Raw genomic sequence first — 18,438 nt, 5'->3', positions numbered from 1 at the left:
AAAGGTTTTCCACAAACTTCCCTCATCCTCCCTGTTCTTTCACCCACCCCTTCCTCCTTCAGCCTTAGACACTCAATTCTGCAGGTGGGAGGGTGGGATTCATCTTTGCCCTGCTATTTTCTCTCCTCCACACTGTGGTAAATTGGTCAGAAGATCCTGAAGTGACTTCAGATGCTCTTTCTTGGCTGCCAGGACCTTGGGCCAACTGGAGGGATGCTCCTTCTCACAGTAGAAGAAGCCCCACTCACACCAGTTGCTCAGGGGGCCCTTCTCTCCCCTTCCTCACATAACCCCATGAAGCTTCCACCAGCAGGACAACCAGCATTTCCAGACAAGCTCTGTAAACAGCAGCCTGTCACAGGCTGCCTTTCCCTGGAACAGGCTGCTTCCTTGCATCTGCTCTATAAAAAGGAAGGGTATCAAGGGTGCTGATTCCTCCAATGGAATACAGACTCCCAGAGTACATTCTGCAGGGAGCCCTGCCCTGGCACACCCCTGTGGGAGGGTGGAGGATGGAGACCTCCTGCTATTTTTCCCTTGATGACCCAGTCCAATAATTCCCCCCTTTCCCCAACACAGCCCATTTCTAAAGCCCTGCTGTGAAAGGTTGTGGGATTTGTTCTGACCTTAACATGATAAGTGGTAAACACAAAGAGACCCATATTGCATGACATTTGGCAATCTCCAGATCTTCCTAGTCCTGTGACACCTGGCCTACTGAAGGTTGCAGTTGGCAGGTAAAGCACAGAGCAACATTTTTCTTTCTCACCTGTCCCCCTCAAACCTCACCTTAGGCCAGCTTGGAAGTTCTGTAACCCTTTCCGGTCATTGTCACATAATATAAAAGGGCAATCAATATACAGAGGACTTTCAGGGATGTGAGACACCTCTGCATGATACTATAATGGTGGAAACATGTCATTATGTATTTGCCCAAATCCATAAATTACACAGTGCCAGGAGTGAACCCTCATTTAAATGATGGACTTTGGGTGATGATAATGTACCCATGTAGGCTCATTGATTGCTAACAAATGGACCACTCTCATGGAGGATAGTGACAATGGGGGTGGTTGAGGGTAGGTGGGGGCAGGAGGCTTATGGGAAATCTCCACTCTTTCCACTCAGTTTTGTAGTGAATGAAAAACTATTGTAAAAACGAAAAAATAAAGTCAACTAAAATTTAAAAAAAAAAAATAAGAAGTGCTATTAGTTGACCCAGCTGCAGAACTGAGGAGATACAAATGTCAGAAATACTGCACCACTGCCCCTTGCCACATGGTAGGAGAAGACCTTCATGCAGCACTGAGCTTTTGAACAAAGGGTAGATGACCAACTTACCCTTGAGAGCATTTTTGCAAAATCCCTGGGATAACAGAGATACAAGGGTGAGAAGCATTGTTCTATGCTGGATAAAACCATGCTCTTATGTCAGAGCATTTCAACATGAACCACTGATGGAAGTAATTAGAAGGTGCTTACAGTTGAATGCTCATCAAACCTTCTCCCTGTTGGGGAATGGACACAACGTGGTGGGCATTGTGATAGATTCCTGCATGTAGAATATGACTCTTAGAAAACATTTGGAATGAATATGTGGGTATATAACTGGCAAGATGCATATATTCTAGAATTTTTTTAAATATTTATTTTTTAGGTGTAGATGAACACAACGCAATGCCTTTATTTTTATGTGGTGCTGAGGATCGAACCCCAGGTCCCGCCTGTGCGAGGCAAGCACTCTACCACTGAGCCACAATCCTAGCCCCTATTCTAGAATTTTTAAAATGCTTAACAAGAAAAAAAAAAAAAAGGATGCTACCAACTGAATAGTTCAACCAATCACAGGGCTTTAGAACAGCAGTTCGAATGTTTACAGGTTTAGGAAAATTTTTTTTTTCATTTTATTAAATTTCAAGTAGAAAAACTGAGCACCAAATGAATACATTCAGCTTTGGAAACTTTATTACTTAACTTAGGCTTGAGAAGTTTGAAAATAAAATACTTTGCATTTTAAGTTGCCAATAAAACTTTTCTCCCGATATGAATTTGCAATTCAAGCAGTAAAGTCATTCAGAGAAACATTATGTCTTCTCTTTAGGTTCACAGTGCCTGCCAACTTTTTATAGGCTTCTACTCAACTAGAGAAATCTCCTCAAAAGGCTCTTTAAACCTACGTTGTCGAGCATAACCCCCCAAAGCTCATTTCCCACACCAGTTGATGCAGAGCACAGTACTTAGAGGTTTATGTATTTTAGAAATCTGATTCTGAAGTGATGTTTGAGGTTCCCAATCCCTTATAGGAAGTATTTTTTAATCTGTTATTTTAGATATACATGACAGTAGAGCGTATTTTGACATGTTAGACATACATAGAGTGTAGCTCACTATTCTTGTGGTTGTACATGATATGGAGTTTCACTGGTCCTATATTCACATAGGAATATAGGAAAGGAATGTATAATTCATTCCACTGTCTTTCCTGTTCCCATCTCCTCTCCCTTCCCTTCATTTCCCTTTGTCTAATCCAATGAACTTATCCTCCCACCTCTTATTGTGAGTCCACATCCACATATCAGAGAGAACATTTGGCCTTTGGTTTTTTTCTTTGTTTGTTTGTTTGGGTTTTTTTTGGATTGGCTTATTTTACATAGCATGATAGTCTTCAGTTCCATCCATTTACCAGCAGATGCCATAATTTTATTCTTCTTCATGGCCCAGTATTATTCCATTGTATATACATACCGCATTTTATTTTTACATTCATCTGTTGAGAGGTACCTGTGTTGGTTCCATAGCTTGACTATTGTGAATTGAGCTGCTATAAACATGGATGTGGCTGCATCACTATAGTATGATGATTTTAAGTCCTTTGGGTATAGACTAAGGAGTAAGATAACTGGATCAAATGATGGTTCCATTCCAAGTTTTCTAAGGAATCTCCATTCTGCTTTGCATACTTGTTGCACCAATTTGCAGTTCCACCAACAATGTATGAGTGGGATTCTCATCAACATTCATTGTATTCTTGATAATTGCCATTCTGACTGAAGTGAGATAGAATCTTGGTGTAGTTTAATTTGCATTTCTTACCTCTTTTGCAGTCTTAATGAGTTTTTATTTGGTTTGAGCCTGAACAATTACTTATAGGGAGGGGAATACTGCTTAATAGGAACCTTGAATAATTTAAAATTTTGACCTAGAGTAAATGACTTGATGCTTCCTACTGCTTGGGGTTGGAGGTTAAGTCTACAGTTTTCATGGGAATGTTATAGGTCAGTTATGTCACCATAACATAGAGGTGACAGTCGTGTACTTAATCTTGTATCTGTTAATGAAAGTTATTTACTCTAATGGAGAAGAGAGCAAATTTCACTACAAATAGGCTCTCAAACAGATCATAAATGGATTCTCAACTTCTTACGATCTGCTTTTTTTCTCTACATGCACCTGTCAGAGGGATAACTTCAAAAGTGCATATTACATTATATAAATTCTTAGCCTGTCTTGTTTAGATTGTTTGTCATTACCTCTGACTGCCTATAACTACTATAATTCTACTTTAAAGAAAAAAACTATACTAAGACAGATAACGTGTATCACTTGTTGGTTGGTGGTTATGTTATAGGATCTTTTAGGGAGCTAAGGTGAATAAAGAACCAATTAAAACTGTCCAATACAAAAACATCCCAAAGGCCAGGGTAGTAGTGAAACTTATAAGTCTCTTCTAATTTAAAACTTGTCTTCCCTGAGAAATCCAGGCTGAGCTATCTGCAATGGAGGATTCTCTAGTTTCAGGATTCTTTAGTGTTGTTCTACCTCCCCCATTTGGATACTGTGTGGAGCCCCTCCAGGGAAACAGCACCAGAAAACTGGTGATTAGAAGAAATGGGCATTAAAAAAAACACACACACACACACATAAATTTCTTGAAAGTAGAGTTGTTATTTATATCAGTGTTCCTGGGTCATGATGAAAGCCAGAGCCTCGTGTTTTTGTGGGTTCTCTGAAATCCCCATCACTGATGAGTCTCTCACCTGACAGCTTTTGGATACAAGCGATGCCTTTTCCTGGTGTCTGCTTTGTGAGTTCCCACTCAGCACCAGGTTCTCAGAGTAAACTCAATTGTTCCCATTGATGGCCAACCCTAGCCCCTACAACACAGTCTGTTTGGATGGGGTCCCTCTCAAAATAACCCCATCCAGCTGCCTCCATATGGCCCACAGAGCCCACCATTCACACTCAACATTCTTACCTGTCAAACTGTCAGAGAACAGGCTGACCCTGGACAATAAGCTCTCCTCCTAATGCTGCCAGACAGGACCAGTGCCCACTGCAGCCTCCTGCTTCCTGGCTCAGGCATTCCCAGGCGGCAAGGCTCCAAGAACCCTCAAACATCAGGAAACACAATCTCAAGCCCTCCAAATGCAATTTTTCTCTAAGTTCCTGTCATCAGCTTAGCAAAAGGAGGAAACATTCCCCTCTGCAATCCTTTTATTAGGGACCACTCCAATATCTCTCTGCAAAAAAAAACCTCTTGGGAGACTCTTCAACTCACCTCTCTGTGATTCTTCACCTTCTCTTTTACAGTCTGGAGGGAGGTGAGGGGTGAGTGCTGACATCACCATCTCCACGCACCCTGCACAGGTGACCCACTGCCTTGCTCTGGAATGGGGAAGCACTTGGCACTTATTGTCTTATTCCTGAAACTTGGGGTCTCTGCTGAAGTTTTAAGACAAAGAGAAAAGCCAATTCCGGTACCTTGTGGCATTTTATATGCTCTCAACTCTAGGTGACATCTTTTAAAACACCAATTTAGGAAGAGACTTTGAGGGACAAGGAGGAGAAGCAGCAGTGTGCCATGTCTGATTGACACTGAGATATATGTCCACTCTGGGATCTCAGAGTTCAAGGAGGAGAATCTGCTTTAAACAAGAAAACACACCTTGCTCAAATGTCTCTTCTCCCCATTCTCACGCCCCCATTTTGCTTTAGACCTCACGGTCTCTTGCCTGTATGGAAATCTCTCTCTAGTTAGCAGTCCAAGCGTCTGATGGTTATCCCTTCTTCTGCTCTCATAATGTGGTCCACTTCATACACCCTTGCTGTCTGCCATTTCTTTCTCTCCTCCCTAATCTCTCCTCTCTCTACTCTCGGGGGAAACAGAATTACCTTGCTTCCCCAACCCAGGCTGAATTATCTGTCCTTGAATACACACCCACCACAGGAACTAAGTAATCTAGACTTTGGGGATGGCTCCAGAAGATCTCAGAAATGACTGTCTCCCAAAGTAACAAGTGAATTACGACTCCAGAGAGAGAACATGTGGAATATAGCCTTTGAATCACCTCTTTAAAAGTCCCCTGTTGCCCCTGATGGGCAGAATCACAGCCTCTGGGCACGGAGGCCCCTGTGTTTCTCCTCTGCTAGCAAAGTAATAAAACGTCTTTTTTTTTTTTCTTTTTCTCATAAACCATGTCTTCATTATTGAATTGGCATTGGGAACAAGGATCAAGCTTTCAGCCACGCTCTCACTAAATAGATCACACATGAATTTCCTAGGGCTATTGGAACCCACTGACTCGGTGGCTTAAAACAACAGAACTTCATTTCCAAAATTCTGGAGGCCAGAAGTCCAAAATCAAGATGTTGGTTCCTTTTGCAGGCCTCCAGGTAGAATCAGTTCCAGGCCTCTTCAGCTTCTGGTGGCTCTGCAATCTTAGCCTTCTCCTGGTGTAGATGTGTCACACCAACCTCTGTCTTCGCCTGGCCTTCTTCTCTGTGTGCTTCTTGGTGTCTACTCTCTTTCTCTTATAAAGACACCAATCATGGAATTCAAACCCACCCTAAGTGCAAAATGATCTCATTTGGGGATCCTGAACTTAATGACACTTGAAAAAGTCCTATTTCCAAGTAAGATTGTATTGGCAGGCACTGGGAGTCAGAACTTGGACCTACCTTGGGGGAAGGGAACACAGCCACTATCATCACAAAGGGGTCCCATAGGGCCTCTTCCTCTTGCACACAACACCACCGTCTGACCTCTAAACAGAAAGACGCAAGTTCAGGCCATCTGCATGCAAATGGGAAGGTGAGAATGCCTCTGAAAGACCCCAACACCCTGATAGGCAGTGTTCTTGCTTGGAGAGACTAGGTGAGCGGGCAGAGGGGCTGCAGAGCACACAGTCCTAAGGAAAGAGCATGAGGATGCTGTGCAGAGGCAGATTTGGGGAGAAGCAAAATCTCCAGCAGGCAACTTCCCCTATGTGGGGTGACATCCTCCTTGTCCTGGAAACTCTGCCCAGCATGCATATGTGTGTGTGTTTATGTTGTGTGCATGCATACATGTACACACACACACACACACACACACACACACACACACACACACACACCATGTAAGGTCAGGTGCTGGTGACCAAAAGGAGGCAGATTAAAAGATACTAAAGGAGGCTTTATTGAGATTCACTCCGGGAGAGACCCTCCAGTCCAACAGAGCAGGTGAGGGGAATTGCACCCAGGTTCAGCCAGATTGGAATTTTATTGGGCTTAGGGCAGGAAGGGAGGGCTTAGGACAGGAAAGGGAGGTTTTTAGAGTCCCTTGTCCTCCTGGGGTTGGTCTGGGGATCTTGCTGAGATCTGTGTCCTTCCAGGATTGGTCAGGAGACCCCACTGATTGACAGGAGGTTCACTCACTCCTTGTCTTTCAGCACCTGATTGTTTGTTCCCCAGCCTGTGCGGGTTGCCTGGTGCTTTATTCCCTTAGCTGACCTAACCTCACTGACCTAACGCCTCACCTCACCTCAAACCGACCTCACACACACACCACCCAAAGCTCTGTGCAGTGGCCATGGATTTGGGGTAGCATTCTCTAATACCTATGCTGTGGTTGTCCCCCTGGACTAAGGTGAAACCCCATCTCATGCACCATGACAGATGTCACAGGTCCCCTCTCCTTTATCTCCTGACCTCCAATTCATTTTGAACAATGTCACACAGTAGACTCCCTAAAAATCAAATCTGACCATAAAATAGTCTCCCTTTGAACACTTCAGTGGCTTCTTTTAGCTTCAGAATAGAAACTTCCAGGTTCCAGCCATAGAGAATACTCAGAATTTCTCTAAGTACTCAAGACGTCATTTCTGGAAGCCTTAAGTCTGGGGAAATTATCTTTAAAATAATTATAATGCATTTTTTCACTATAAGATATTGTTTGTTATAAAAAAAAATCAGGAAAATAGAAAAGACTATTCATATCTCTACCATTGTTTAATGTTTTGGTGTTATTTATCTCCAGATCTGGAAAAGCAGTTCCATTTCTGTTTGGATTCACCACTTTGGGAAGGACTGTGAAACAAAGATGGTAATAATTTGTAATTTAGCCTTTGGCTTTTTGGATGTACTATTTTAACATAAACACTCTTCCTACATTAATAGAAAGCATTTATTGACTGATACTTAACTTTCTGTCTTTCAAGGCTAAACTGCCTCCTCTTGTTCTTTTTTTTTTTTTTAAACTTCCTGTTTCCTTCTAAAGGAAGAAGTTCAATGCAAATAGAAAATATATAGTGATACCAATTCCGCAGGATTTCCTGTTCAACCAGAAATTCAAGTACCAGAAGTGTTAATCTCTCTGATCTTCCAGTTCCTCATTTGTTAATTTAAAAAAAAATATATATATATATATATATATATATATATATATATATATATATATATATATTTATTTAGTGGTACTGGGTTCTCAACACTTTACCACCAACAACAAGAAACATCCCCAGTCCTCTTTCTTTCTTTCTTTTTTTTCTTTTGAGACCAGGTCTTCCGAAGCTATTGAGGGTCTTACTAAATTGTAAGGCTGGACTTAAACTTGTGATCCTCCTGTCTCCATTTCCTGAGTTGCTGGGATTACAGGCATAGGCCACCACACTAAGCTTGTTAAAGCTGATTTTTAAAAATAGTTCTGAGGATGAAATGAGGTACTCTACAGTCAGTTCCTTCATATCTCTGCAAATGGTCATCACGCTGGTGGTCTAAGCACTCTCCCCTTCACTATACTTCTGCATTGAGAGCAATAGTCAAATAAGTCCCATGAGAGTTATGGGCCAAGGAATGAACCAGGGACCTTCAAGATGTGCTTCCACCTTCTCCCTTGTTAGAGAGAGAATGCCTCTGGCAGGGACTCCATGGCCTGTCAGAGCAAGTACCAGAGGCCACTTCTCTGACTTCCAAATTGCATTTATCCTCTTACCTGGAGTTTAAATTTAAAATAAAACAAACTCCTCAGTCATTCAATCATTCACCGCTGAAAGCTGTTTAAGGAAGTCCTTACAAGCACCTATTATATTGTTCCAGAAATGACAACTTATCTTATGCTTACACAAAACATTTGAGGAAAGAAAGTAGGAAACAAGTAGGAGCGGAGTATAATATGATCCCAAATAATCCCTTTTGCTATCTCTTTCTCTCTCCCCCCTTCCCTTTCCTTCCAGGGATGGTATAATTGAATCTCCATTAGTGGTAGAAAATTATGAACTATATATATATATACACGCCAGCTGGGGAGAAACCAGGTCAGAGGAATCCCAGACTGAAAAGTTAAGCAGGGAAGTTCTTGACTAAGTCCTTCTGCATATTCCAGGCCCAGAATCAGCTTCCATCCCCACAAATGTGAGATTGACAGACTAATCAGCAGTCAGCATACCCTAACCTTCACGTCTGCCTGGGACTTGGCCTGCAATCTGGGAATCAGACTAGAAGGGCAACTGTTGTGGCACTCTTGGGCTTCCTGGGCAGGCCCGGGCAGCTCCCCGATGGCCTGTGTGTAATTATTGCTCTTCCAGGAAGGTGCTGACCAAAACCATTTGCTGCTTTCTGGTACCCTGGCTTCCTTCCAGGATCTAGAGGTCAAGAGGAAATAACACTGGAAGGTGGCCACACTCAGAGGCAGAACCCTGGGCCATAGTCCCTGCATGTCTCAGAGCCTTTGTTTCCTCTAGAAGAAGACTCTCCTTGTACTGCTTTATCTTAGTTCATGAAGTCACAAAGAACAAACTGTTAAAGCAGTTATCTTGAGAAAAGAGGTTTAGCATAAGCTGAGAAGGACTGGGAGTGGAAAAAGTGCAGAGAAGCTTCCGGAAGGCTCTCCATCCTTACCTTCAGGAGGCTCTCCTTCACTCTCTTTGCCACTCGAGCCTCCTCTCTTTCTGTCCAGCTTCCTTGACTTCTACCCTGCCTCTTTTCTGTACCCAAATAACCCCTGCTTGCGCATGGCTGGTGTTGCCTTGGCCCCACCCGACTAGAGCCCATTATGTCATTTGACTTTGAACTCCACTATCAACTGCAGTTTTTTCTAGGCGTGGTTTCTAGTTCACAGTCCCAAGAGAGTGACCTTGGTTAAACCAGTTTTCAGGGTTGAGTCATGTCCCTCAAAAAGATATGCTCACGTCCTAACCCCCTGGTACCGATGAGTAGAACTTCCTTGGAAATAGGATCTTTGCAGATGTCATCTAATTAAAATGAGTCACACTACATTCGAGTAGGCCCTAAATCCAATATGACTGATGTCCTTGAAAGAAGAGGTCAAATTTGACACAGAGAAAAAAAAAAAAAACTCACACAAGAAAAATGTCATGTGAGAACAGAGGCAGAGATCAGAGTGAGGCATCTACAAGCCAAAGAGTAAGAAGGATTGTTGGCAGCCACCAGACACCGAAGGAGGCAAGGAGGGAAACTTCCCTAGGGTCTTTGAAGGGAACATGGCTCTGCCAATGCTTGCATTTCAGATTTCCAGACTCCAGAATTTTGAGTGAATGTTTCTGTTATCTTAAGCCACTCAGTTTGTGGTACTCTGTTACAACGGCCCTAGAAAATTAATCCATGCAGTTTATCTTTAGGTGTCAGGCCACCTTGGGAATTTGGTCATCTCAGGTTGGCTATTCACTTGTTTTGTTTGCTAAAGCACCGTTTTTAGTATAAATTATTTTTCTCACCTGCAAGTTCCTAGGGACAGTTTTATAAAAGGCACGTTGGTTACTGTCCAGATCTGCCCCTTACTCACCGCGAACCTGTGACTGTGCCACTCACACTGGTCAGCCAGAAGAAGCAGAATTCACCTGGGCCAACCTCGAAGGCACGTTTACCTGGCACAGCCAGAGGTAACAACATCATAAGGAGAGCTAATGATCGGACACAGACAATTGAACAGAGCCAACATTTATGCCAAGTGAGATAAAAAAAATACAAGAAGATCTGTGGCCTAAGGCTTTGGAGCCAGATGGATCCAGGTGCCAAAATGAAGAAAAAAGCAATTTAAAATCAAGATTGTGAATTTAGAGAGTGTGCAATATCCTCTCTTTCCTACCCCAGTGCTGTGTGACTCCAGGTGTATGTGGCAGAAATAAAGACAACATATGACTATTTCATATGCTGTGCTTTTTTGCATGTGCAATTAACTTCTTCTTGATGAATGAACCATCTAGAAACATTAGAACTCTATACTTTTGACAGAAATTAATATTTTTTTTTCAAATTTTAAAATAGTATTTATCGTGTGTTTTTCTGATTCAAAGTAACACAAATTAATTTTTTATAATGTGGAAAGAACAGAGAAGCACAAAGAAGAAAATAATTAAAATTAAGCAATGACTATTTGTTCATAACATTAATTCTTAATTTAAGAACTGAATCAGAGGCTGGGATTGTGGCTCATTGGTAGAGCACTTGCCTAGCACACGTGAGCACCACATAAAAATAAATAAATAAAATAAACGTTAAAAAGAATGTCATCCCAAGTTTAAAATTTTTTAAAAAAAGAACTGAATCAGAGACTATAAAATTATTGACAAGTGTGCTAGGTTTTTGCTTTACCACTCATCTAAATGTAATCTGCTTCCTTGTGTGTTTTAATTAACTTGTTTTCATGAATATAAAGTGATGTCTATTTACCATAAGGACATATGGAGGAATCTTGTTTTAAAGAGTTTTTGGGTCTGATGTCTAAGGTCGCTTAGGATTGGTTTTTACAGTCAGATCTCTGCTTCAGATCATCACTGTTCACACATTTCTCTGTCCACTCCCATCAACTCTAGCTTTTACCCACCTTTGTTCCTCTAATTAAACAACCCTTTGCAAAACCTGTCAAATTATAGGATTCCCTTACATTGCCCATGCATACACTCTTTTGAAAAACCTTGGGAAAGATCTCTATGTGGAGCCAGAGACTTATTGGCACCCACTTTCAGTGATGTTGTCTTTCCTTGGAAAACAGGTGGCATTCATGGACTCTGATAATTATCTGGTGTTCTTAAGCAAGGTATAAGATTGTGTGTCACCTCTTAGTGACAGCACATACAGGAGATACCAGGACAGCAAGTTTCCTGTTAAAATCCCTCTTGATTAAGAATTAGTCTTTGATTCCATGTAATGTTTCTACATTCAAAAATAGAGAAAAATCAGCTAGGTATTGCCTCATATGAGTGAGGCAAGAGATTTGCATGATCATAGCCTTAGAGAAGCTAAAGGAAAGGTTGTAGCATTTAACACCAAACTCACCTCCCAGGTAAACAGTCACTTAGTTTTATCCACAGAGGTTGCTCTGTGGCTTCAGGACAACTGTGGCAAGTTGAGAATCCATTACTGACCCTGGGCTTGAGCTGTGTATGTGAACCCACATCTAGGCTCTTACCCATCTTCTCCTGTGTGCCCTCCACCAGTGTCACCCAGGGCAGACACCTCATATCTTCCACAGGCCCTGCACCCAAGTCAGTAGACCTCTAGGGAGAGCCATAGCAGTGTTTATCTGCTGTGAGGTTTATTGAGACCATTGCCTCATAATACCTGTGAACTCCTCTGTTCAAGGTCTTCTTATACTTTCAACTGATGTGGAAACAGCAGACCCTCCTGGGTTGACCAGATGAGCAAAGGATATTTCTTGCATGAATGGAACTGCCCTTCTAGCCTTGTCCTCAGGTCCCACTCCTATTCTCCACATTGGTGGTAGCATGTGGAAGAAAAAGTCATCATTGAACGAGATCATATTCCAGAGACAGAGTGATTACAGTCTAAAGGGTTGTAGAGAAGACAAGATTGGAAGATGTGTTGTTCTACTTTTATGTTATCAAATTTCAAATGATGAACTTAACAAGACCAGAAGATAACTTATTCACATTTCCCTCCATACCCTAGGGAAGACTTGCATGTATGGTCATCATCAGCAAAGTGTGGTAACAATCTTTGAGGGAGTCTTTGGAAGCCAATGCTCATGGATAGCATGAGGGATGATGATGTAACCAACATTACCCCAGGAGTATCAGGAAACCATGGCAGCAAGAATATCCTTACATCTCTATCTCCTTCCATTCCAAGAGATTTTTTTTTAGTTGTAGTTGGACACAACATTCTTACTGCATTTATTTATTTTGTGAGCTGCTGAGGATCGAACCCAGTGTCCTGCACGTGCCAGGCAAGTGCTCTAACCCTGAGCCACAACCCCAGCCTTCCAACAAATTCTTAAGAGCCACAGAATTGTAAGAAATTAGCCAGGAATGGTGCATTTGACAATAAAAAGCACAAAGAAATGGTTCCTGGACATGAACAGGGAGAAACATTACCAAAAATCTTCATGTGCACTGACTGGACAATAAATAAATATGCTAGTACCTCTTCTCTTTCTGTTATTCTAAATCTTCATTTTAACAAACAATAAGACCTCACATAGATCCATAAATTTTGTAATATGTGTCAATTAAATTGTTTATATAGACAAGAAGACCTTACAAACTCCACCCCCCCACACACACATATTCTGTCTTCATTCATCTGTTTTGAAAGAAAGAAGTGAAATGTATAGTTTCTAAGAATGCTTCTTTGGTCTATGACCTTGATCTCATATCATTCCTTAGTCACTCTTTATCCCTTTGGCATGCTCAGTCTCTCCCTCTCTATTGCTTCTTTCCCTCTGCCATTTTATACTATCAAGTTCCCCTATACTTGGAACAATTTTCTCCAGGACCCAGCTCCCCCAGTGAGCTGTCACACCAGTGCCCTTTCTTCTCACCATCAAACTTATGGGAAGAACAACTAACAGCTCCTTCACCCATCTGCACAAAAATTTTTGTAATCCTGTTACTGCTATACCAGTTATTGTCCCTTTAGTTCTTTCCCTCCTTGGGATCTGAACATGTGTGTTCTTCTCTCTACTCCTAAGTCAGCACTGACCTCTTCCCTGAATATATTCTTAAGATCTGCATTTCCACCTGCCTGCTACACAGCTTTTCCTTTATGTTATCATGGTTATTCACACTATATAAACTTAAAACCAACTCTACCATTGAGATCCAACCTCACCCAAAACACTACTACTGACTTCCCTTATTAGCTGTGGTCATAGATACTTAGGAGCATTTTTTTTGTTTTTGATTTTCCTCCTCCCTCCTACTGAATTTCCAAATCCTCCACCTGTGAGAGGTCCCTAATGTCTCTTTGGTACTCATTTGCTCTGGCTTGGCAGGTTACAATTGTTTTCTTATCCAGTATTTTTATCGCTAGTCTTTTCTCGTCTTTGACTCTATTCTTCACCAGGAGGGCTGGTTAATAACATCATATGTTAATAATGACTTCTTATTGAATTGGAGATAACCGACACAGAGTTTCCACTGAATTCTGAAATGTCTCACTAAAAACCAATCAACAGGGGCCGGGTTTGTGGCTCAGTGGTAGAGCACTTGCCTAGCATGTGTAAGGCTCTGGGTTTGATCCTCAGCACCACATAAAAATAAATAAGTAAAATAATGTTTTTTTTTTTAATCAACAAACAATATTCCTTTGTAGTTCAAAACAAGAGGGACCTGGTGTTCAGGAGATCCCCAAAAGATGGTATGAGAAAAAAAAACAACAACAAAGGAATGAAAATAGAAAAGGAAGGAAAGTGAGATCCAATCCTAGGATCCATGAAATGTGTCTAACAGGGAACAAGAACAGAGAAGCAGAGGCAATGACACTTAAATAAGGTGGGTATGAGACTCCCAGGCCAGGAGGTGACCTGGAACATGGGAATGTGTCTAAAAGAATGCCCAGGGTGGTGCTGAGCTTCACAAGGTACCTATGTAGAACACACCTAGATCAATATGGTCATAGATGGCAGTCTCAGTTTAGAGATCATCTATAGAATTAAGTAGAGGCAGTTTACAATCATTAAGTCAATCATTAAGCCAGAACCCACATAATCATATAATAAAAGATAACGAGGACAATTCTCAGAGTAAAATCTGCTAAACTGAAGATATATCTGATTGCCAAGCAAGCACAAATAGTTTTGCCACTATCTGTTAGAATTAGGGGATAGCCTTGCTCTTGTGTCTTGAAGGACAGAGGCTAGCACTGCTGATGAAAGACACGCTCTGAGCCACTGAGATCCTTCAGGATGAGAGGCCTTGTGGACAACTCAGAGGCAGGAGTGCAGGAGCTGGGGATGAATGCAGGGTGCAGCAGAGTGGAATCTTCTATTCTGGGCCAATGGGCACAATGCCTCAAATTGTGCCCCGGAAGCATCCACACAAAAAATTCATAAGTTCTAGTAAATTTATACAGTTGTGCTACCATCACAGATGAGTTTTGGAATATTTCTGTCACCCAAAAATTTTCCTCATGCTCATTTGCAGCCAATGTACATTCCCATCTGCTTTCTGTCTCTGTCATTTTGCCTTTTCTAGAAATTTTAGGCAAATGGAACCACTCACAATATGTAGTTGTTTGAGGCTTGCCTCTTACTGAGCATAAAGCTTTTCAGGTTCACCCATGTTCCTGCAAGTATTAGTAATTCATTCCTTTTTACAGCTGAATAGTATTCCATGTGCAGACAGAATGGTTTAGTTATTCACCAGATGCTTGGGTATTTGGTTGCTTCCAGTTGGGGGCTACTATGGATAATGCTATCAATGAAAATTCCTATATGAGTCTTTGTGAAGACACATTCTCATTTGCTTTGGGTTAAAATTAGGATCATGTGCTAGTCTGTGTTTAACCTAAGAAAATAACTGTTTTCCAAAATGAATATACCATTTTACCTTCTAAAAGGTAACCATTAGTGACCTTCAGTACATACATGTATATGTGCACATGCACACATGTCCCATTGCCCAGCACAAAGGGTTAAAAATATCTCTTCAATACCGAATTTCCTTGGCATCTTTGTCCATTATCAACTCGCCATAAATTTATTTTTGAACTCTGTATTCTGTTCCATTAGTCTGAATGTCTGTCTTCAAGCCAATACCATATTACTTTAATTATTGTGGCTTTATATAAGTTTAAAGTCTGTTTTTTAAAAAATTGTTTTGGCTACTTTAAGTCTTTTGTGTTTCCATGTAATGCATGATCCCAAAGTTGATTTTAGGATCAATTTGTCAATTTCTATCCAAAAAGAAAAAACAAAACAAAACAAAACAGGAGAGGGGGCGCTGCTGAGGTTTCGATTAGGATTGTGTTCAATTTATAGACCAATTTGGAAGAAATTGAACCTTGACAATATGTAATCTCTTTTCTGTAAGCATGATTTATCTTTTCATCATATAGATCTTTAAAATTTGTTTAGCAATGTTATATTATTTTCATTGCATAGATATTGCAGTTATTTTTTCAAATTTATTCCTAAGTATTTTATTCTTCTTGATCTATTGTGAATCTCTTTGTCCTCTTTCTCTCTCTGTCTCTCCTGTCTCTGTTGTGCTGTGGATCGAATCCAGGACCTCATTCTTCTATCGCTGAGCCACGTTTTCTTAAATTTTAGCTTGCTGATTGCTAGTATATAGGAATACAATTGATTTTTGTACACTGATGGTGTATCTGGTAGTATTGCCAAACTCAGTACTTATAATACATTTTATAGAATCCTTAGGATTTATAGATTCCTATGCCTAAGATGATGCCATCTGTGAATATGTACAATTTTCCCTCTTCATTTCCAGTCCGTATGACTTTACATTCCAATCTGTGTTTTTACATTCCAATTTGTGTACCTTAACATAGCTTAAAGATGAAGCCTCAAGCACATCTTTGCCTTGTTCCTTATGCCAGAGAAAAAGCATTCTTTCACGTTAAGAACGATGGAACTGTAGGTTTATTTTTATAGATGTCCTTTGTCAGATTGAGAGGCTTTCCTTCTGTTCCTGATGTGTTCAAGTTTAATCACGCATGGGCATTGGGTTTTGTCAGATGTTTCTCCTGCTTCTATTGGGATGGTCATATGTGTTTGTTTATTTTATCCTATTAATATAGTGTATCACGTTACTTGATTTTTAAACATTGAATCAACCTTGCACTCTGGGATGCATCTTACTTGTTTAGAGTATATAATTTTTCTTGTATTTTGCTGAGTTTGTTTGTAAGTATTTAATTAAAGATTTTTATACCTATGTTCATGGGCCTAGTTTTTGTTTTTTTCCTTGTGATGCCTTTACTGTCTTTGAGATTAGGGTAATACTGACCTCCTGAAATGAATTGGGAAGCATTCTCTATCTTCTAAAACAGTTTGTTTAGTATTGATATTGTTTCTTCTCTAAATATTTGATACAACTCACAAGCATAGCCATCTGGCCTTAGGCTTGTAGAAAAATTTTTAATTGCTAATTAACTTTTTTGCTTGTTATGGGCTTACTCAGATTTTCTGTTTCTTCTTGAGTCAGATTGAGTAATTCATATCTTTCTACGAATTCATCCATTTCATTTAAGAGATGAGATGCCAAACTGCTATGCATAATAACTTGACAGAATTGCTTGAAAGTGGCAGAATTGAACTGTTGGTTTTATGTTGATTGTGGGGCTTGGCAGTAGGCAGAACATGAAAAATAGCTTTCTCTTGTTGGAAGATAAAGTCACTCTTACAGCACTGGGAGAGGAGAAGGAGGGACAGTCATCAGGGGGATACTCCTTGAGGAAGGGTATGAGGTCTCAAGCTGTAGGAGCGTAAGAGCCCAGGAATATTTTGGATTTTCTTTTTTGGCGTTTAATTCTACTGCTGCCCTAAATTCTTTAGTAAAGTTTCCTAAACCCTCTACCTGATTTTAGCTGTATTTGGGGAGTTAGCAAAGGGGCCTTACATGGAGGAGAGTGATTTAAAAAGAAAGACAAGAAAAGGCAGCAACCTACACAAGCCAAGGACAAGACATCAGGAAGTGACTTCAGGCTTTGGGATAGTAGAGCTCAGAGGAAAGCAGAGGTGACACACTGCCGAGAAGAATCTGTGGACCAGGTAGACATTCCCCAATCGCTTTTGGGGATTTTTGTGGGGACACAAAATGGGAGAAAAAAAAATGGATTTTCTTCTAAGGAATGAAGATTTTGTGTTGTTGAAGTATGCATACTCAAAAAAATAGCCACAGGTACGTTAAGACTGGGCATAGATTAGTGCACACAATTTTCTTAGCAATCATTGTCCACATTCCTCAGAGAAGAAGTAGAGTCTAGATATTAGCAGTTTATTTTTCAAAACATCAGATAAAAATCACATCACATAAAAGTATTCTGTCTCCCAAGGACAATATTTTTTGCATGTTTAAACAGACATAGTAACTATTCCAGAGACATTTCATATCACAAAGGAATAAATGGTTAACTAGTCAAGTTTCTAATAGCAATGACAGTCTGATTGGGTAATTTATACTTTTTGTTTTGTTTTAAGAGATGAGATGAACTTTGAACCCATTACATCACACACATAGATGACATTATAACCTGCCCATTATAAACAGGTCCCATCCTGAACCAAGAATGGCAGCTAGTCAGGCAAGCCAAAAGGAGAGTGTAAAAAGAGCCTTTAACCCTCATTAGCTATGCAGCCAGACAATCTCTTTATGTCCAATTATTCTACTATTAAATGCCTGTGCATTCAACCAAAGACAAAGCTCCACCGTAGAGAGTTTAGTAGGGTAATTCACCAGCCACAGGAGTGAAGAGGGATTATTGGAAATGGAGTTTCCTTTCTTCTCTCCATCCTGTGAGGAGCTTTATCCATATTAAGATTGACACAGAAGGTAACCCTGTGTGAAACTGCCTGCCAGCAGCCCCATTTCCCATGAATTTTGCATTGATTTCAGGTGTGAAGGGACACCCTCCACATCAGGGTGACTTCAGCACTGAGAAAATAGAGCACAAGAACATGTTGGAAATGTTTTGGAGAATTAATTTTATAATTCTTATTCTCTCCATATTTTTTTTTTTATCTCCTCCACCCCACCGTTCCCTCCTCTTCCCTCCTCCTCACATGCCCTGTGCTCCTTTGTTTCAGAGGGATTATGTGGAAGGCTGCAGAGCAGAGGTGTGCCAAAGCTTGGAGACTTTTACAGATTTGCTCCTAGAGGCTTAAGCCTACTGAAAGATTCCGGTTCAAGACAAAAGGACAGGTCAATGCATTGCAGAGGATAGGCGATCATTCTTAGAGAG

The 18,438-nt window shown here is 40.7% G+C and overlaps 1 long non-coding RNA gene across 2 annotated transcripts; it reads right to left on the bottom strand.

Moving 5' to 3' along the window:
- Nucleotides 1-3,925: 3,925 nt before the first annotated feature.
- On the bottom strand, nucleotides 3,926-9,499 carry LOC144375434 (uncharacterized). Of its 2 annotated transcripts, XR_013435293.1 has the most exons (3): nucleotides 9,157-9,497; nucleotides 5,959-6,044; nucleotides 3,926-4,389 (listed from the first exon to the last, which is right to left on the bottom strand). It is a non-coding gene; the product is annotated as an uncharacterized LOC144375434 (long non-coding RNA). The 2 variants fall into 2 exon arrangements; XR_013435292.1 differs by having other exon boundaries at nucleotides 3,926-6,044; nucleotides 9,157-9,499.
- Nucleotides 9,500-18,438: the final 8,939 nt, after the last annotated feature.

This window comes from Ictidomys tridecemlineatus, chromosome 2 (assembly GCF_052094955.1).
Source record: "Ictidomys tridecemlineatus isolate mIctTri1 chromosome 2, mIctTri1.hap1, whole genome shotgun sequence".
Classification (NCBI taxonomy): Eukaryota; Metazoa; Chordata; class Mammalia; order Rodentia; family Sciuridae; genus Ictidomys; species Ictidomys tridecemlineatus.
The sequence above is the reverse complement of the archived record's forward strand: the minus strand, read 5'-3'. Positions and strand labels throughout refer to the sequence as shown.